The sequence below is a fragment of the Cryptomeria japonica genome, chromosome 11 (assembly GCF_030272615.1).
Source record: "Cryptomeria japonica chromosome 11, Sugi_1.0, whole genome shotgun sequence".
Classification (NCBI taxonomy): Eukaryota; Viridiplantae; Streptophyta; class Pinopsida; order Cupressales; family Cupressaceae; genus Cryptomeria; species Cryptomeria japonica.
This window is the reverse complement of record NC_081415.1, coordinates 719,857,909-719,880,921: the sequence shown is the minus strand read 5'-3', so window position 1 is coordinate 719,880,921 and position 23,013 is coordinate 719,857,909.

Sequence of the window (23,013 nt, the reverse complement as noted above, 5' to 3'; positions counted from 1 at the left end):
AATTTTGTTATGCTTTTGATATCTCTTTTGCTATGCCTGTTTAGATTAGTTTTTGATTGATTAACACTAACGGTTTCTTGTGTGTTGTGTGTTATTTATCATTGGCTAACCTTCCCCTTTTGCAAAGCATCAATCTTTATTTCAGAGAGGTCTTGTTTAGGCGGGATGCCCAGTTTTATGAGCGCCTTCCTTAGATGGATTCTCTATCAACAACTTCTCCCTCACTGCCTCCTCCTCCCTCTTCATCTTTTGGAGATTCCTTCTTCCTTGAGGATGATGCAGATGATGGTCCACCTTCACCACCACCATCACCACCACGACCACCTGTTGCTCAACCTTTTCCCAAGTGGGCCCGGTTTACAGTTGATGCTGATGGTTCTATGGCAGGTGATCCTACTGACACTCGTCATACTCGTGCACATACATCTAGTTCTAGTTTTATGAGTCATGCCATTTCAGATGATCCTCAGAAATTTTCAGAGGCGATAGGTCACCCAAAGTGGGATAGGGCCATGGATGAGGAGTATTCTTCTTTGATGAAGAATCATACTTGGGATCTTTGTTCTCTTCTGAAGGGAAGAAAGTTGGTTCGGTGCAAGTGGGTGTATCGTACCAAGTATGTTGCAGATGGTTCCATTAATAAGTATAAGGCTCGAAATGTTATGAAGGGGTTTTCTGAGGTGGAGGGTATTGATTACTCTGAGACCTTTTCTCCTATCACCAAGATAAATTCTATTCACTTTGTACTTTCTCTAGCAGCTTCACAGGGATGGACAGTTTTTTCAGATGGATGTGAAGAGTGCTTTCTTGCATGGAGACCTTCGTGAGGAGACCTATATGGAGCAGCCTTAGGGATTTGTGCAGGATTCCTCTTTGGTTTGCAGACTTTGACATTCATTATATGGTCTCAAATAGGCTCCTCGGGCCTGGTATGAGAAGATGGACTCCTTCTTGCTTTCCACACTCTTTACACGTTGTCGTTCTGATCCTACAGTCTAAATTCAACGCCATGGGGCTGTTATAGTTATTCTTGTGATCTATTTTGATGCTCTTATCATTACTAGTAGCTCATCCTCCTTGATTCAAGATATTCAACGAGCCTTGATGGAGTAGTTTGAGATGACAGATCTTGGCCTTCTGCACTATTTTTTGGGCCTACAGGTTATTTAGTTTTCCGATGGGATTTCCATACTTCAGTAGAAGTATGCTCTTGATATGCTTCACAGATTTGACATGCTTACTTGCAAGCCTACTCCCACACCATTTCAGCCAGGTGTTGTTTTGTCTACCACTTGTTCTACACCTTCTGTGGATTCTACCTTATATAGGCAGTTGGTTGGCAGTTTGTTGTACCTGACCCATACCCGCCCGAATCTTTCTTTTGTGGTTGGTCTTGTCTCTCGATTCTCCCATGATCCTCATGAGAGCCATTGGCAAGCAGCCAAATGTATTTTGAGGTACATTCGAGGCACTACACAGTTTGGCATTCACTATAGTTCAAGATCCCCTCACATTGTTGGCTTCACTGACTCAGATTGGGCTGGTGATGCTCAAGATCAGAAGTCTACTTGTGGCTTTTTTTTTTGCCTTGGTTCTGGTCCTATCACATGGTCTTGCAAGAAGCAATCTGCTATTGCATTATCATCTATAGAGGTTGAGTACCAAGCAATGATGTTAGCTAGTCAAGAGGTTTTATAGCTTCGACAGTTGATGACTGAGTTTGGGTTTCCTCCTGATAGTCCCACTATTCTTTGGTGTGACAATCAGAGTGCCATTCACCTTTCCCGCAACCTAGTGGAGCATCAGAGGTCTAAACACATTGAGCTTCACATGCACTTCATCAGACAGTTGATTCAAGATGGCTTTCTCATCTTGGAGTACATTCCTATAGAGGAGCAGGTTTCTGACATCTTCACTAAACCTTTTGCATCTCCACGCTATCTTTAGTTGCGCTCTATGCTTGGGGTGAAGGAAGTTGTCCTTGGGGGGTCTCATTGAGGCCTTCCTTCCTTCATGTTCTTTTTGCATGCTTTTCCCATCTCTTTTTGGAGTAGAGTTTTTTCCCATGTGGTTTTCTCTATTTCTCCGTTTCATAGAGATTTGGTTGTGATTGGGTACCTTATCAGGCCTTGTTGTCAGGACCCAAATTTGCCTTCTTCTTGTAGTTGCATTTTTCTTTCCTGCATTTAGTGTTTTTAGCTACTCCCTAAGTTCATCTTAAGGGGGGGTGTTAGAGTTATCTTGTGTTAGCTAATAATTATTTATTTAATTATTAATCTATTATACTCTACGCTTAAGCTAAAATTAGGCATTTAATAATATTGTAGGTATTTAATAATTATTCTAATTATTAAATACTCTTTATCCTTTTAGGGTTTCTTTAGGGTTGCACATCTTTAGGGTTTCTATTCTCCTGTCATAAGGATTGTATTGTAACTTTTCTTTTTCAATTCCCTCTCTGAAATGATAATTTTTTCTTCAGAGCCTTTTTTGTGTTTCGTCTCCAATCTTCTCTTGTGACAAGTATTTTGCTTGCAGATGCTCTTGGGATCTCAGAAGTTGTACTTTCTCAACTTCTTCAGATACCATGCTAGTGAGCAATAGTAATAGTAATAATGAAAGTTATTTGATTAGAGACAGAGATAGTTATTGTTAATGAAAGCTAGTTGATTAGAGACATAGATAGTTGATGAGAAAATGATATTGAGACAAAATCAAAGAAACAAGATGGGAAAATGTAAAAGAAAGTATTGGAGATGATAAATCCACATGAACTTGTGTGCCTTTATTCAGAGCGCAATATATTCATCATTGAGCCTTATTATGTAATAATGGAGCTTTGTACACCAGGGTATAAGGAACCAAGGTGTAAAGATATCTCATTATAGAAACAAACATGTTGCAGACAAGGAGTGAACCCTCCATTCTGGGTGTAATGCTAAGGGTCGAGGTATGTGCGATAGTCACAAGAATTGTGAGAGTTGAGAAATACAACACCATAGGAGCCCAAATGATCTCTGCAAGCTGAATAAACTTGTTACAAGGAGAAGCAAGGAAGCAACAAAGAAAAACATAAACATAGGAAAATGCTCATGAATATGAGAGCTCTCTATTCACAAAAATGTGTAATAGAATAATGATACAAAGAAAAGAATTCAACCTCTAATAGGTCAAAAAACTCTAAAAGGGAAAACCCTAGGCATGCACATAATAATTAATAAAGGAATTAATTATTATGCACCTAATGTTAGTTTAAGTGTAAAAGAGATAAAGGGGAACTTAATTAATTAAACAAATGTTGTTTAATTAATCAAGTAAAGACCCGATTAATCTAACACCCCCCCTTAAGCTAGACTTAGGGAGAAGCTAAAACCTAGAACAACTACTGAAAGTAGGAAAGATGGGTCCACTACTGAATCTTGAAGTGCTTTGTCCATTATAGCTCTATAATTGGGTGAAATACGCAGTAGTTCAAATAAGGATATCTGTGCCGAAGTTTTCTTAAGTTGCTCAACTACATTGTAAGTCCCTACTGTTGGTGGTTGATTTTGTGGTATCCCTTGCAAGGTTACCTTTGACCTGCGAGTAACCACTACACAGTCTCTGTCTCTGGGAGTAATTGTGATTGTAGCAATTGTATCATTTGTATCATAGGCTGTCTTATCTAGATTTATATTAAATCCTTCTTCATAGTCCCAATGTGTATGTTTGACATTCATAACACGTGCAATGAGTTCATCCTTAAACCAATCTGAGTGAGATGGTTGATCCCGCCCCTAGTCTTGGAGACAAATATTTGTATCATCATCATACTTTGGTCCTTCAGATATCATACAAATTTGGTTGTTATCTTTATGAGTGTCTTGATATTGGTCCTCCTGATCAGGTGTTTCTTGTGATTCATCATTTGTTATCTCTTCTGAGCTAATGGCATGAATAGTGTAGTCGTATGAGACTTTCATGTAATTAGCTGTGTTGTCTTGGGTACCTGATGTGGTAGCTTTTCCTTTGTCATGCTTAACAAATGGATCTTTAAAAATTGTATGATTCGTGTTTGTTGAGGTCTTATCCATATCAATTGTGATATCCCCTTGGTCTATCATTTCTTGGACCAAGTTTTTCAACTTGTAGCAACTTGCCGTTTTGTGACCTTTAGTCCTATGATAATGCAGAAATCATTGTCATTCCACCATGTGGGTTTGAAAGGACCTGGTTTATATACTCTTACTTCAGGTAGAGTGATCATATTTGTCTGTATTAACTTTTTGAGCACTGACTCAATAGGTTCTCCTAAAGGTGTGTAATTTCTTCTTAGAGCGTTTACCTTGGGGTATCTTGTGTTTGTATTTTGCGTAGCATTTACATTGGTTGAGGTTGTGTTATTCCCGGTATGTGGATTTTTTGATTGACTCGTTCCAAGTGATAAAACGGGTTGAGTTCTGTTTATTGTTCTAGTGTCTACAATACCATCATTGGTCACATTTTTGTTTTTTGACCAAAACTTAGATTTGTCATTGTTGTTAGTATTGCCATATTTAATAAGACCTTGTTCTACCAAGCCCTTCTCACATTTGAGAGCCTTTTCTGTGATTTGTTTGAATGTGGTAAGACACTGCATTTGTATGGGATATTTTATCTTGGGAATCAAATTTTTTGTAAACATATCCACTTGCTCTATTTCTGGGATAATTGTCTTGCATCTCCTGTAGAGAGCCCTCCATCATTGTATGAAGGATGCAAATGTTTCATTCTTGTATTGCTTAGTGGCACATAAATCCATCAAAGTAATTGGGGTGTCAATGTTGTGCGAGAAGTTTGCAATAAATTGTTCCGCTAATTCTCCCCATGACGTGATGGTTGGTGGTAGATGTGAAAACCACTCTAAAGCTGGACCTCCCAGACTTTTAGGGAATAGTCTCATTAGGTAAGTATCTTCCGAGGCAACTTCTATACATGCTGTAAAAAATTCTCTGATATGATCTCTAAGATCACCCTTCCCTCGATATCTATCAAATTTGGGCATTTCAAAATGTTGTGGGAAGGGTGGCATGTATAATGTGTGATCAAATGGATAAGGATGTAAGTCTTGCATTGTGTAGCTCTTTTTATCGTTACCAGTTTGCATGGTCATCATCTGTTGTTGCAAACTCTGTACTTGTTGTGTCAGAATATCTGTTGATGTCAAAGGTATACCTTGTGTGTATGTATGTCCCACAAAAGGATTCGTAGTTGCATAACTAGGAGGTTGTTGAAATGTACCAAGATTATAACCTCGTGTGTTGTGTGTTCCCATAGGTACTGTAAAATAGGCGACATGTGAACCCATGTTTGGTTGACTTGTACCTGTTGTATTGGTAATACCTAAATTTGGATTTTGATAACCATATGTGGATCCCATAGAATAGGAAACTGGAGGTTGGTTTACACTTGTTGCTTGCGTTTGAATAGGTGCTGAGATACTTGGCATTATCGGTATGCTCTGTGACGGTATACTAGCATTGGTCACTGAAGATGACACACTTGTTTGAAAGTTTGCACTTGTGCTGACATTTGTTGGAAGAGGTATGTTTTGAGGAAGACTAGAGGTCGTTGCTTGTATTTGCGTCAAGGGTAGTGTTTGATTGTTATCTTGACCTAAAGTTTTTCCTGGTGGTAAAATCTTTGTGATGTCAAAATCCTCAGGTAATTTTACCCCATTTTGTATTAACAGCAAAAGATACTTGTCCCTATCACTATGTATAAGTGCATCTAGGATCATGAGGACATGCGGGTCTTGCTGTGTGGACTCAATTTCTTCCTTTGTCAGATGTTGTTGTAATTCATTTATGGTGGAAATTGTCTGTGTACCTGAGTATTGACCTGTTGACATGTCCATGTTCCAAGTAGGGTTTATAGACTGTGTGTTGTTCGGATCCATTATTCCTTTTGCTTTCTGGGACCTTGTGATGGGCATCTAAAATTTCCTATATGATGATGGTTCTATGCTAGATGATGACCTAACACTAGACAGTAGACGTAAATATGAGGTATGCAATACTATACTAGACTCTTTATTGAGGATTTTGATGTGAGACCTTTTTAGCCTTTCTAGCTTTCTCTAATGCAAGTCTTTCCATTTGTTGACGAAGTCGTTCGGCCTCAATCTCTCTATCAATCTTACGGGAAATCCTAGACTCAATATCTATCTCATATATAACTCCCATATACTAGGGTGCGCTTCTTCTTAAATCCCAAGCTAAGTTAGCTAGACCATCAATGATTTCTCATTGACCGCTGTTCGGAACTAGATTAGGTTGCTCGAAGGGGAGCAAGCCATCACCTGGAAGACCCATGAAGGCACATGCTATGGACCTATAAATGATAATGGACTTAGACATATATGAGGTCTAGGTGAAGACGTATATGATAAATGATGGACTATGCAACTAATATGGATGATAATGAGGACGTAAGTGGGACTATGCAAAAGACTAAGGATGATAATGAGGACGTAAGTGCGACTATGCAAAAGACTAAGGACGATAATGAGGACATAAGTGGGACTATGCAAAAGACTAAGGATGATAATGAGGACGTAAGTGGGACTATGCAAAAGACTAAGGACGATAATGAGGACGTAAGTGGGACTATGCCTAGGGTCACAAGTATGTAAGGACGTTTTGAGAATCAGTTTCAAAATGGACTTTGTTTTTGGTAACCTCGTGTGTAGGATAATGTTTTGCAGTTTTCCAAATCTAAGAACAATGGTTGGTAGGTATGTATAGCTGACTGACTCAAATTTCATACAATCTCAAAAAATTTGGAGATACGTGGGATAGGGCCTGAAATAGCCCAAGGGACTGACTCAATACTGGTCTATCACAATGATACATAAAAAAGCATAGAATACAATCTTAGGCTGGATAGTGGACACCATTCAGTGAGGCTCCTGCAACAAAATACTGAAACAAGATGGACAGATAGAGAATCTGGCAGCACTTGCTCCACTCCACGACACACACTTCTCGGGCATGCCAATCTCTCTTACCCCGAAGATCCAAAGATCTTATCACCGAGGGATTTCTGTCTCATAATGTAAGGTACATGAGGGGTATCTATGGGGTACGATCCGCACTCCCAGAACCACTGAATGTAGGATTTTTGGCAACTAAATTGGTTCTTAGTATTAGGTTTCAAGGGATCCCGATCCAATGACGGATTCTCAGAGAAAGCCACTTAAGGCTTTAGTTGAGCTTATCAGTGCAGGGAAGGCCCCCACATACGTCAAATTCACTCAACACTCTAGCCGCCTAACTAGTATATTTATATAGCGGCTCGAAAAACCCGCTTGAGAGTATGCTAGGAGAGATGATATCCCCAACGCATCCCAATTCGAAGTACCTCTATGGGGTGATGAAATCCCCAGTCAAAGATACCCCTCACTACATAGAACAAAAAGAAAATTTGGATGTCATTGTCACCTCCCTTTTTTCTCCCTTAGGCCTGATGGCAGGTAGAAAGTCAATTAGTCCAACAGTAGGTCCACCCCAGACACAATGAAAAGTTCTTTTCCCTTAAGAAAATGAAAAATGATTTAATCTAATGCAGCTTGATTCACGTTATTTTTATAGCCCAAATTTAGGTGTTAGATCTGCATGTGCATGTCAATTTTAAACACCAAATCCAAGAATGAAGGCATACATGTCAATTTTAACCATTTGTTTGATTTTTAAGCACCAAAAACCAAGTGTGAGATACACGCATGTCAATTTTATCCCATGTTCATTTTAAGCACCAACAACGAAGTGTGAGATTATCCATGCATGTCAATTTTAACTGTTGTTGATTTTAAGCACTAAAAATTGAAGTGTGAGATTTATCCATGCATGTCCTTTTTAACTGTTGTTGATTTTAAGCACTAAAAATTGAAGTGTGAGATTTATCCATGCATGTCAATTTCAACTGTTGTGAGATGTGCATGCAAAATTACTAATCTAATCCTCTCTGTGAATCCACCACAGGCTGTAAATAGAAGATTAGTAGCAAAATAAAGCAACAAAAAAGAGAAACTGAGAACTTGACAGAGGCGATTGCGTAATACTACCTGAGCAATTGCGTGATACTTATTGAGCGAATGCATGAATTTGACAAAGCGAATGCGTAATTCTCACAGAGCGAATGCCTGACTTTATCTGCTCGATTGCGTAGCACTAACAGGTCGATTGCATGACAGAATACAGACAACAACAAAAATTAGAAAAAAAACAAGAAAACTAAACTCGATCAGGAACCTGCGAAACCAATTGTGAAGCCCTAGCCAAATCCCTCATCATCCATTCAATATTGATTAGATCATATTTAATCGTATAAGAAAGAACTAGGCTATTATATCTATCTAAGGCTAGTTGTTCTTCTAAATCCTGTATCAATTTTTCTGCTTGGAGAAATTTTTGATATCGTTTAGCTTCCCTCCTTTGTTGTTTCATCCTTCTCGCACCTGAAATTTTGAACTGAATTTTTCTTGCCATAAACTTTGTTAATAAAATCTTGAAATAAAAAAGTAATTTTGATATCTGATTAACGAAATTTAAGACAGAATTATACAAAATTAATAACAGACAGAAGAAAAATAAAACAACAATTAACCCTGCAGATGCGTGACCCAGAAAGGGCGATTGCGTGATCCGGACAGGGCGATTGCGTGACCCTATCTGGACAAATGCATGATCCCGAAGGGTCGAATGCATGATTTTGTCTATGTGATTGCGTGATGATGTAAGATCGATTGCGTGACGGAAAATCTTTTCTCAAAATTCGTGCAACTTGCAAAAAAATAAAAAATCCGCACAATCTGCAAAAATCACATAGAACACAGAAAAAGGTTAAATTGTTGTTAGTTCACATCGGGTTCACCAAAATGTGCTATGCTCAAAGATACCATTGCTAAATAGGAAATAAGGACAATCACAAAATCCTTAACTATCTAAGCAATTCAAACATAAAACCAATGAAATGATGCAATTAAGAAATAGGAATTAAAATCATTCAATAAAACTCCCTATCCCAAGATGGCATATCGCTTCCATTGCTCTTCTCCTCTTCATGGTATGATGGCTCTTAGATATTGCACTGGTAACCTGCAAGTGACACAAAGATTCGAAGTTCGTGATTGTTGAAAATGGAGATTGGATGCTCAATTTATAGAAAATTGGAGAGGATTGATTGAAAGGTGGAACAAATTGATCAAGAGGTGTGAACTCAAGAGAGCTCAAATGCAAGTTGATAGTTGAACTGCTGATTGTAGGAGTGAAACTCAATAGATTGAATAGATTAATGGAGTCAACTGATTGATGAAAGAGTTAACTGAAGGAAGAAAAAAGGATGATTGGTGGAAATAAAGAAGATGACACAGAGAGCCTAATTTAGAAAAAGCTAACTGAAAGATGGAAATGGAAGTTGAAGAGATAAATGATTTAATTAATTAATTTAGCATGTGCTTGCATTTAGATTTAGATTATTAATTTAATCTTTGCATGAGATATTATTCAAATAATTGAATTTATTAATTCAATTTAACATTTGAATATATTTAGAACTTGACTTTGATTTTCAATTTGGTTTTTGAAATCATGCACATGTATTTGAATTTGGAGAACTAGAAGAATTAAATTAGAATTTGGAGAACTAGAAGAATTAATTAGTTAATTAAATAATTTAAAGAAACTATTTAATTATGTAGAAATGGAATTTAATTAAATAATAAAGATTATTTAAATTAAAGGATTAAATCATAATTAATTAAATAATAAATATTTAATTAATATTTAGAAAATGGTTGAATGATTAGATTATTGGAGATAGAAATTGAGAATTAATTTATTTAAATAATAAAGATTATTTAAATTGGGGAATTAAACACAATTAATTAAATAATAAATATTTAATTAATATTTAAAAAATGATTAAATGTTGATAGAATAAGAAAATAGAACAATTAGTAAGATGATGAGGAAATATGAAATTAGAAGAAATAGATTAATTCACTTAATTAAATAATAAAGATCATGTAATCAATTAGAGGAATAATTAGTACATGATCAATGAGACATTTTTAGGTGTCTATAGATATCCCATCAGAAGACTGAATCACCTGAAGACCAAGAAAATAGTGCAAAAGACCGAGATCTATCATCTCAAACTGGTCGATCAAAGCTCGCTGAACATGCTGAATCATAGAGGATGAGCTACTTGTGATGAGGAGATCATCAACACATAGCACAAGAATCAAGATCTCACCCTCAAGATGTTGAATGCACACTGTGTGATTGAAATAATAGTGTGTGAAACCAATGGAGAGCAAGAAAGAGTCCATCTTCTCATACCAAGCCCGAGGGGCCTGCTTGAGACCATACAATGAACGTCGAAGTTTGCAAACCAAAGAACTATCCTACACAAATCCCTGAGACTGCTCCATATAGATTTCCTCCTGTAGGTCTCCATGCAAGAGCACTCTTCAAGGGATAGTACAAATCCCCTAGAAGCTGCAAGGGATAGTACAAAGCGAATAGAGTTCATCTTGATGACAGGGGAAAATGTCTCGGAGTAATCAATACCCTCAACCTGCGAGAAATCCTTCGTAACAAGATGTGCTTTGTATTTATCAATCGAACCATCAACATCATACTTGGTGTGATACAACCATCGACACCAAACCATCTTTCTGCCCTTAGGAAGAGGACAAAGATCCCAAGTATTATTCCTCATCAAAGAAGAATACTTCTCCTCCATAGCACAATCCCACTCAGGGTGTCCTGTTGCCTCTGAAAACTTCCGAGGATCATCGAAAATGACATGACTCAAAAGACTAGATCCCATAGTATGAGAACGAGTGTGACGAGTATCTGAAGGATCATCGTCCATAGATCCTGTCGCCTCAAGAGTAAAGCAAGCTCACTTGGGCATCTGAGGTGGAGCAGGTGGAGGTGGATACAGTGGATCATCAACAACATCATCAGAATAATCCTCAAAATAATCCTGAAGAGATGCAGTGGGAGGAGTAGGTAGAGGGGTAGACACTGGGGACAGGGTATCCACTGTGGGAAGGCACTTATCAAACTAAACATCCCGTCGAAACAGGACCTCTCTGGAATCAGGATCAAACAACCTGTACGCCTTAACATTCTCACAGTAGCCAACAAAAATGAGGGGTCGGCTCTTCCGCTCCATTGCTCACCTCTAACCATCAGGAATAAATGCCCATCCCTCACTACCAAATACTCAGAAAAAAGAAACATCAAGCTTGTCATGAGACCAAGCCTCCTCAGGAGTCATATGTCGAATCGCCTTGTGAGACATTCAATTTTGAATGTAGTAGGCACAATTGACTGCCTCAACCCAAAAATACAAATCCATGGACCTGGACTGAATCATACAATTTGCCATCTCCCGTAAAGTCTTGTTCTTTCTCTCAGCGACACCATTCTGCTGAGGGGTGTAGGGAACAATAAACTGATGTTGTAAACCATGCTCAGTGCAAAAATATCTGAAAGCCTGATTCACATACTCCCCCCATTATCTGTATGTATCCACCAAATAGAACAATTAGATTGCATCTCTACAAATATCTTGAAGATTCGAAATGAATCAAAGACATCAGACTTGTACTTAAGAAAGTACACCCATGTGCATCTGGAGAAGTCATTAATAAATGTGAGTACATACTTGGGCCCAGAAAAAGGAGTAGGGAATGAAATGAGGTCACTATGAATCAACTCCAAATGTTCCAAAGCACGAGGGGCTCTTCCTGTTAGGGTTTCAAGCAGATCCGAAGCAAATATGAACTAACAATTATATGCAGATTTAAATACAAAAGATAAAGAAATAAAACAGGTTACAGATAACACAGAGATTTAACGTGGTTCACCCAGAATGGGTTACATCTACCATACACAATCATCCAATCTTTCTTATTATCCAGCAAAAATAGTACATCAACCTTACAATGCCTTAAGCATCCCAGCCGCTTATAACATGCATTTTTAGGGCAACAAACAAAGTCGACCTTTTTAGGGTTTTATTACAATGTTGGTTTTCATCAACGAAAAATGATAAAAATATTTTTCTCGAGGGCTCCCGCCCCCGAACCCCTGCCCGGGGCCTGACCTAGCCCCGGACCCAGGTGAGTATACATGCTGAGGGTATAGTACTTTGCTGATCAATCGCCACATTTCAACAATCTCCCACTTGGAGACTGATCAGGCTCCACACCGAACAATCTCCCACTTGGAGACTGATACTACATGACACCACTATACATGTAGCATCTGCTGGATAAAACACTACGACTCGACTGGTATAAATTCCACAATTATCAATCAAGAAGACCAACAGAAACTGATGAAGAAATCAGCTTCTCCTGTGGAACTGCCTTCGTGAACATATCGACAGGATTCTCACTTGTGTGAATCTTCTCAAGCCGTAATTGACCCTCCTCCAAAACAGTCTGAATGAAGTGGTACTTGAGCTGAATGTGCTTTGTCCTTGAATGAAAAGCAGAGTTCTTCGCAAGATGAATGACACTCTGGCTATTAGTATACAATGGGCTATCCTCTTGTGTCTGACCCAATTCCTCCAGAAAACGTTGCAACCAAATCATCTCCTTGCTGGCTTCTGTAGCAACAACATACTCAGCTTCAGTGTTTGAAAGTGCAACAACCTTTTGCAGCCTAGAAATCCAATTGACTGCAATTCCCCCTATAGTAAAAACATACCCTGTAGTACTCCTCCATGAATCAATATCACCCACCAGATCAGAGTCAACAAATCCACTTAGAGCGGCATTAGATCCTTTGAAACATAATTCCTTTGTAGTAGTTCCTTTCAAATACTGAAGAATCCATTTCACAGCATTCCAATGTTCCATACCCGGATTACTCATAAACCTGTTCACAACTCCCACTGCATGTGCAATATCTGGCCTTGTGCATACCATTGCATACATCAGACTGCCAACAGCTGATGAATACGGGATGTTAGACATTTTATTAACCTCTTCATATGCCTTTGGGCACATCTCCTTAGTCAATTTGAAATGACTAGCCAAAGGTGTACTAACTACTTTTGCATCCTGCATGTTAAATCTTTTCAACACCTTCTTTATATACTCACTTTGGGACAAATTCAAGGTTCTATTTTTCTTGTCCCGTGTAATCCTCATACCGAGAATTTTCTTAGCTACACCCAAATCCTTCATAGCAAATGACCTGGCTAATTTCTGTTTAAGATCATTTATATGTTGCATGTTAGACCTAGCAACAAGCATGTCATCAACATAAAGCAACAGGATAATATAACTACCATTATCAAATCTCTTAAAATATACACAATGATTAGAATGACATCTATGATAACCGTGTTTAGCCATGAAACTATCCAATTTTAAATATCATTGTCGGGATGCTTGCTTTAGGCCATACAGACTTTTCTTCAACATGCACACCAAGTTTTCCTTACCTTTGACCTCATATCCCTGTGGTTGCAACATGTAAATTTCCTCCTCCAAATCTCCATGGAGAAAAGCTGTTTTGACATCTAATTGTTCAAGGTGTAAATCATCTGTAGCCACAAGAATAAGTACAGTTCTAATTGAAGTCATTTTTACAACTGGAGAAAATATTTCATCATAATCTATACCCTTTTTTTGTGCAAAACCTTTTACCACAAGTCTAGCCTTATATCTTTTCTGACCTCCTTCCTCCTTCCTCCTCCTTTAGCCGATAAACCCATTTCTTAGGCAAGGCTCTTTTTTCTGCAGGTAAAGGGACTAAGTCCCAAGTCTTATTTTTCATCAAGGACTCCATCTCCTCTTTCATGCCTAGCTCCCACTGTTGTTTGGCATCTACCTGCATTGCTTCTTCATATTCTTCTGGTTCACCAGAATCCGTTAATAAAATAGAATACAAAGAAGGAGAAAATCTTTCAAGGGGTCTACTTGTCCTCGTAGAACGCCTAACACTTGCAGGAGTTTGTGGAACAATCTGTTGTTGCTGAGCATCAGGTACCTGTGGCATTTCATTTTCAGGAATCTCATCCAACACCACATATTCTTGTTTGTCATGTTCATGCTTCTTTTCCTGCATCTATTCTTTATACATAATCGTCTCATTGAATATAACATCTCTACTTCTAATTATTTTCTTATTGTAGCATCGTAAATTGTACGCACTTGCTAGGGTGGTACAATTTCACACCTAGTTTAGCACCTGCCTTGGCGCAGTTACATTTTGCATTGCATTTCCCCTTTAGCACTTAATTAATCAAATTAATTAGGTCTAAAGGTTCTATTTCATCATCTTCCACATCATAAAGTCGGGCCCTTTCATTAAAGCGTGCCCCTTTCATTTTATTCCTCCAATACATCATCTAATCAAAAACCCTAATTAGGCCCTATTCTGAGCTTGGGGGCTTGATTTCGGGGGTCAAAACATCTCGAAATCACCTGTAACTTCGGGATTCTCTCTAAAATCATCATATCTGACGGCTCTCAAAATTTGGTGAAAAGTTGCCGGGACCATGGCACCCGGAGTGCACACGGTCCCGGACATTTTTCCCAAAATTTTAGGAGCACGATCCAATCATAAAATAAAGCTTAACCCCAAGAAATTGACGGGATATTCAATCTCTAGGTCGGCCAAAAGTTGGAATTAAGACCTAGGGTTTCATACATAAGAGCTCTCTTTCTTCATTTGAAGGGATCCAATTTTGGTTTCAAGAACCCCATATGCAGCGAAAGAGCAGATCTCTTGAAGACTTCAACAACATTCAACATCCCTCTATCAAGCATTTATCAATTCCATTCATCCATTTAGGGCTTGGAAGACATTGAAGAACAATAGGAGATTACCGACTGAAGATTGGCTTGTATCCCTCCCTTGGGGGTTGGGTATGATTTCATGTTGTTTTCATGTCTTTGCATAAGCTTCAATATATCATTTATCCATGCTTTAGATCACTTTGCATCTTGATTTAGAGCATTTACATTGTCATTTACAAGCAATTAGGGTTTACTTTCTAGGTTGCTCTAGTTTGCTTACTTGCATTTTAGATCTTGCACACACACAAGGTCTGCACACACATTACTTTTACAATACAACTTGGCTATTCGTGGAGGTGGAAATCACCGAAGTGGGGGTTTGACTAAGGCAAAACCCTATATAGCCGCCCAAACACCTTTTTCAGATATAAGTGCAGATTTCGGGATTCAGACGACGCCGCAAGTTGCAGATCCGAAAGAAGCAGACGGAGACGGAACCACATACCGAGTTTCGGAGCAGAAGACCAGGACAGGGGCGTGGGGTGCCCTGGTCCTGCTAGGAAAGGGGTGCTAGGCGCCCTGGTCCCTGGGACAGGGGCGCTGGGTGCCCTGGTCCTCCTGACAGACATCAATTTTTAGCAGTTCGAACAGTTTTCTAGGTTGCAAAGTGGCAGTTTCAGGTGCAATTTCAGGTGCAGTTTCAGGTGCAGAATCAGGACAGTGGCGCCCGCGCCCCCGTCCCGAACATTTTCACTCAGATTTTGGCTCCAGGTATGCATCTGCATTCTTATCTTGTCCTTGTGTTTGCAGCTTTCCATTGTTTAAGTTCAATTCTGCAATCTTGTTATTAGTTCATACTTGCATTTTGGGGTTAGGAATTGAACTTGCATAATCTTACCTTTCAATTACAACAAAGGAATAGAAACCCTAATAGGTAGCCCGTGGCTCTCTCTTTCACCAAAAAGAAGTAGCCAATTGTGCGATACCTCTAGGCTCTTTCGTATTCCGTAATGTGTGACAAAAGGTAGGATTAGGACATGTTAGCCTAGTCTCGCTTTTTCCCCCACACATTTTGGTGAACCTGATGTGAACTATCATTGCTTCCTCTTGCATTGCATTTGTTAGATCTAGATCTAGATTTAGTGTGTTTTCATTTCATTTTCATAAAAAGAAAAAAAAAAAAAAGAGTGTATTTCTTTGCATTGTGTGCCTAAGTTTTATGCAACTTTTATTTCAAAATGTCAGACTTTTATTTGCAAAATGTTCATGCTTATGATGATTATTATGAGTATAGCCAAGATGAATTAGATGAAGCTTTAGATGAGTTTTTGAATCCTAAAGAGGCCAAACCTTCATTTTACCAAAAACTCATAAACCTTGTTACTATGCCATTTCGTTGTGATGAGAAAGATAAGTTGAATGATTCCTCTCAAGGGTACATTCCTATCAACTCTTCCACTAAATCTAGTAACATGGTTGTTTTCAATAATCCCCTCTATGAGGAGATGTCTCCTTTTGAATCAAAAGATAAACCTTTTAATAGATATGATCATGCTTTGTTGGATGATGCTCTTGATGACTTTGTGGCTTTATCGAAATCTCTAAACAAGAACAAAACTTCTAAATTAGTTAACATGATAAACCTGAATGAGCATAATAAGCCTCTTTTTGAAGTCCAAGGTGCTTATCCTTCTCCCACCTTTCAAGTTCTTAAATCACCTCTCCTTACTGTCCAAGGAGGGTATGATCATGATTCCTTTCGTACTCCGAATAAACCAATCATCACTGTGCAAGGAAGAAAACCTATAAGTCCTTATAGTTATGCCAAGCAAATAACTAGAGAGAGTTATCATGCGGTTGCCCATACTTATCATACTAGAAATAATAGGCAGCCTAATCCTCCTCCTATTATTCCAGTTTCTCTTCCTAATCCTCAACCAATTCTTCTGCAAGCTCCGCGTATTTCACAAGTTCTTGGCAAGGAATATGATCTCATAGAACAACTTAAAGCTACCCCTGCTAAGATATCCCTTTGGGATTTGATTCAAACTTCTTCTGCTCATCACGGAATGTTACAAGATGCTTTGAAAGATTTGAATGTTCCTCTACCAAATACATCTAGTAATATAGTGTCTTTGGTTAACTCTGTGATGAATCCTAAGGCTCAAATTGTGTTTACCCAAGATGAGTTGCCTACTAGTGAAATTCAACATCAATATGATCCCTTGATGATTGTGGTTATCATGAAAGACACTGCTATAAGACGAACACTAGTAGATAATGGCTCTAGTCTTAATGTGCGTAGCATTAATCTTTTGCATAAGATGAATGTGGATACATCCCTAATTGAGCCTGACTCTCGTCCTATTCGAGGCTTTGACAATGTGGCTAAGACTTCATTAGGTATTATCACCTTACCCCTCACAGTGGGGCCTGTTACTTTGCCTACTCCTATCCATGTTATGTCGGGAAATCTAACATACAACTTGCTATTAGGGAGACCTTGGATTCACAGTATGCAAGCTGTCCCCTCTACATTGCACAGACAAGTTAAGTTTATCTACAACAATAAGACATATACCTTGATAGGTGATACTAATTTCCAAGCTTGTTTACAAACATCTACTTCCAAAGGGGGTTCTTCTAAGCCGTCCTCGTCTAGTGATGACTCTTTAAACAAGATACCTATCGATGAATCCTCGCTCTCTGATGATCAAAATTCTTTGGATGAGTCTGGAGCTCCTGAAGAAGACTCTTCTCGACTTGAAACTACACATAAGAAGGATTTTGATCCTGAGAAGGTTCTCACAGACGATGATTGGGGATCCCTTGATTTTAATCCCACCTTTGTAGGTGAATATAAGGTTCCTTCTAGAGAGCTTAAAGCTGAAAAGAAGGAAGAAGTTAAAAATCAATCAACACTACCTGAACCTATGAGTAATAACTTCGTGGCCGCTTCTCAAACTTCTTCTCCCAGCACTTCCAATTTTGAAGGGTTTGATTCTTTGTCTTATGAAAAACCACCTTCTCTTTCTGAAATGGCTGATTGTTATGGTCGTGGTTTTCGCATTTTTGCTAAGCATGGGTATCATGGAAATGGTTGTGGCACTCACGAACAAGGGATAAAGGTTCCTCTAGAGAATAATCTTCACAATTATGCCTTTGGACTTGGCTATAATCCCTGTAAGTGCACTAAAGCTTCTAGAAGACCATGTATTAGTGTTAATACTATTTCTACATCTCTATCAATGCAACACCCCGAGTATATTGATAAGGATCCTTCGTGTGCCTGTGCTTTGGATGTTTTTCCTATCGATGATGCTTTAGCTGAGTTTTTAGGAGCATATGATACTCTTCCTCGTTATCATCACAATAGGGGACTCCCTTATTGTTTGAACACTGAAGCCTACTTTGGAAAAGAGACTGATAACGATGAGATTGTGAAAGAATTCCCTCAGTTAAAGGATACTCCTCAACAAAGTAATCTTCTCATAAGTGACACCACTGATGTTAAGATGGATCCTTGCAATGAAGAAAAAGTTATTAAAATTGGAAAATGTTTGGATGAAGAGGAACAAAAACAATATGAAGATTTATTGCATGAATTCCCCGAGATCTTTTCTTGGACATACTCTGACATGCCTGGTATAGATCCTAAGATTGTTACTCATAACATTGTCTTAGTTCCTGATGCTAAGCCCATGAAACAAAAGATTCGAAAAATGAATCCTAAGGTGGCTCTGCTTGTTAAGGCTGAGATTGAAAAGTTATTGGAGGCTGGATTTATCCGCCCTATTGATTATTCCCCGTGGATTTCAAATATTGTCGCTGTGGCTAAATTAGACAATAAAATAAGAATGTGTACCGACTTTCGAGATTTAAATAAAGCTTCTTTGAAAGATGATTTTCCCCTCCCAAACATTGACATGATAGTTGATTCTACAACAGGACATGCTTTGTTATCCTTCATGGATGGTTTTTCAGGATACAATCAAATTTTCATTAATCCTCAAGATCAATTCAAAACTGCTTTCACCACTCCTTGGGGTACGTTTTGTTGGGTAATGATGCCTTTCGGACTTAAAAATGTTGGCGCAACTTATCAACGAGCAATGACCCTTATCTTTCACGATTACATGCATAAGATTTTAGAAGATTATATTGATGATGTTTTAGCCAAGTCCATTCTCCGCATAGATCACATTAAGATCCTTCGTCAAATCTTTGAAAGGATTCGTAAATATCACATGCGCTTGAATCCCCGAAAATGTGTTTTTGGTGTGGATAGTGGAAAACTATTAGGATTCATAGTTTCGCATCGTGGGATTGAGGTGGATACTAAGAAAATAGATGCTATTGTCAACATGCCACCTCCTAGAAATGTGTCTCAACTTAAAAGCTTACAAGGAAAGATTCAAGCTATTCGTAGGTTTGTATCTCAACTTGCGGATCGTACTTTTCCTTTTACTCAACTTCTCAAAAAGAATATCACTTTTCAATGGAATGAAGATTGTCAGCAAGCATTTGAGGATTTAAAAGTGTATTTGGCTAATCCTCCTATCCTTCAACCGGCCGAACCTTCTAAACCCTTCCTTCTTTATACAGCTGCTTCCTCTCATGCTCTTGCAGCATTATTGGCACAACATGATAAAGATGGTAAGGAGTGTCCGGTTTATTATATAAGTTGTACCTTACTCGATTATGAGACCCGATATTCTGCGATAGAAAGACAATGCTTGGCCTTGGTGTTTGCGACTCAGAAATTGAGACATTATCTCTTAAATTCAGAAGTCCACGTCATGGTAAAGTTTGATCCGTTGAAGCATCTTTTCTCTAAAACTGATTTATCAGGACGCCTAGCTAAGTGGGTTATGATGTTAACTGAATTTGACCTTAAATTTGTTTCACAAAGGGCAATTAAAGGGCAAGCGTTGACCGATCACTTAGTTGAGGCCCCTTCACCTTTCTCCTTCCCTAACCCTGAGTCTTTTCCTGACGACTTCATCCTTTGTACAGAGAAAGATGAAACTTGGGAGTTATACTTTGATGGCTCTAAGTGTCGTACGGGATCGGGGGCAGGTGTTGTTCTGATTTCTCCTACAAAGAAGTCCATTCCCTTATCTTACCGTCTCAATTTCCTATGTACCAATAACATTGCTGAGTATGAGGCTCTTATAGCAGGAATAAAGGTAGCCTTGGCTTTGAATATAAAACACATACATATTTTTGGAGATTCTCAACTGATTATAAGACAAGTAACAGGACTGTATCAAGCAAAACAAGACAAATTATCACAATATAAAGACCTTGCTATCTCTTTGTTACAAAAATTTGATTCTTACACCATAGAACCTGTTCCTCGAAAAGATAATCGACATGCGGACGCAATGGCATGTGTGGCTTCTCTTGTATCTTTAGAGGACCCCGTGGTTGATCTTAAATTCATTATTCACAACCTCATTTCACCAGCTATTGTAGATGATTCCAGCCTAGTGACATGTTGCGACTTTATAGACTCAGATGAATGGTACTCGCATATCGTAAGATACTTGACCGATGGTACTTTTCTTGATTCCACCAATAGGAACACCAGGGCTAGAGTTCGCAAGTTGTCTGCTAGATATATCATTCTTTCTAATGTTCTTTACCGAAGGGGTTTTAACGGTCTTCTTCTTCATTGTCTTAACAAATCAGAAATCCCTATTGCTCTTGAAGAGGCGCATTCAGGTGCCTATGGGGGGCATTTTGGAGGCAAATCCTCAGTTCAAAGATTGCTTCGTATGGGATATTATTGGCAAACTATGCAGCAGGATTCTTTTTCATTTGTTAAGAAATGTCATCAATGTCAACAACACAATAATTTGATTCATGCTCCTGCCCAAGAACTCCGTTCTCAGGTAGCCTCTTGGCCTTTCTCTGCATGGGGGTTGGATCTCATCGGTAAAATCTCTCCTCCTTCATCTCAAGGACATACTTTCATTATAACCGCAACAGATTACTTTACAAAGTGGGTAGAAGTTGTTCCTCTTCGCTCCACTACTGCTGAAGTGATTTGTCGATTTCTTCTAGAAAACATTATTTCTCGATTTGGGATACCTTCCACTATAATCTCTGATAATGGGACATCATTTAAGAACAAGGATGTGAAGAGATTCCTCGAGAAGTATCATATCAAACATCGATTTTCTACACCATACTATCCTCAATCAAATGGCCAAGCCGAATCATCCAATAAGATAATTGAACAAATTCTTCGTAAAACCGTGAATAAGCATGGTAAGGATTGGAGTACTCAGCTAATCTATGCTCTTTGGGCCTACCGAATGAGTGTACGAATTGCTACAGGAAATACTCCTTATAATCTTGTTTATGGTGCTGAGGCTATTATGCCTTTAGAATTAGAGATTCCATCACTTAGAGTTTCTCTCAAAGGTATAGTAGACGATGACTCTTACAGAGAACAAAGGCTTCAATAGCTTGAGATGCTTGATGAACAGTGTATAAATGCTCTTGAGCATATTCAAGCGTATCACAAAACTCTACAACGAAGCTATAATGATAAGGTTATTCAACATTCCTTCTCAGTGGGTGACTTAGTGCTCTATGAGAATCAGCGCAATGTGAATGCCTTACCTGAAGAAAAGGAAAAATTTAGTCCTAATTGGCTTGGACCGTATATCGTTATTGAAGATTACGGATCAGGTGCTTATAAAATAGCGGGTGTAGACGGTACGTCTCTTAAAGACCCTATAAACGCTATGCATTTGCGTAGATACTATGCTTAGTTCCTCATCATTCATCTATTTCCTTTCTCACTTCTTCAAAATTGGATAATATGTTGGCATATCTTTGTTAGAGCAAATAGAATTAAATGATGTTTTGTTTAATCTATATTGCTTCATTCCTGACAAGCGTGTTTCTTTACTTTATGGTTTGTCTTGAATTCATTTATGTAAATTGCAAAAGATTTACATTTTTCATGATGTTGACATATTATACAATATCTTTATGTGTTAAGTTGAATCGTGTCATGTTGTGTTTAAACTCAAATTAAATCACATTAGTTATATGATTCGTAGGCTTAATACATATTTTCTTCCTTATCATCAATGTAGTACTTGATCAAATATTTTAATCAATTTAATCATGGAGCATTGAGAAATCAATCACATGGAAATTAAATTCAGACATACATCTACCAAATGTATTAACTTTAATCACAATACACATTGTTTAGGCATTAAAGATAACACGTTTGAAACAAAAAAAAGCATGTATATATATATATATGTGGATCAATATACAAAGGTAGGTCACTATACATCCAAAATGTGACCTACCCTACATCATAAAATCATCTCCTATCCCTAGGGCTGGTGGCTGGAGAGTGACGACTAGATGCTCCCTCCTGATCCAACCGTGCAGGTGGACCCATAGGGGTATACCGTGATATAGATCGTGAATGGCTTCGAGAGGAACTCCTACGATCCCTATCCATAAGGATAGCGCGATACGAGGTAGCCTCGGCTTGAGTTGCTGCTAGATCACGCTGTGCCCGCTGAAGGTCCTCTGATAGAGCTCGCTCTCTCTCCCTCCATATCTCTACCTGCACTCGAAATGGGGAAAACAAATCATCATGCCGACCCGCGTTCCCTTGAGGTCTATAAGCAACCTGTGAGGAACTAGGGATCTGCGCCATCGTAGAGATATCTGTCACTGCTTGCTGGATCAGAGAATGCCACTCCTACACATTAGCTGTAGCAGTAGAACAGATTTTGTGTTAGTACCATTTTATATCATCAAAACATTAATCAATCAGTATAAACCTACTATACCTGGATCTCCCTCACGCCAGTAGGGATCGTGATATGGTAGCATCTGTGACTGGGAACTACTAGGCTCCCCACGCTCGAACGATCTGTGCGTGATAGGTATAGGTCTCCGTATCACCTCGTGTTCCCCCTTTTGGGGAATAACAGGAGGATCTAAGGCTACGGTATCATCCCCTGAATGATGGGGAGCTGCATCTGATTCCTCCTCATCATCTCTATCCTCATCTGCATCCTCATCCTCATCTGCATCCTCATTCTCCTCATCATCATCTCTCTCCTCCTCGTCGTCATCCTCGTCCTCGTCCTCCTTGGCACTAGGCTGATCTCCTATGGGCGGATCAGGCTCTCCTGCCTCCTCATGACCCTCTCCCTCCTCTGGCTCCTCCGACC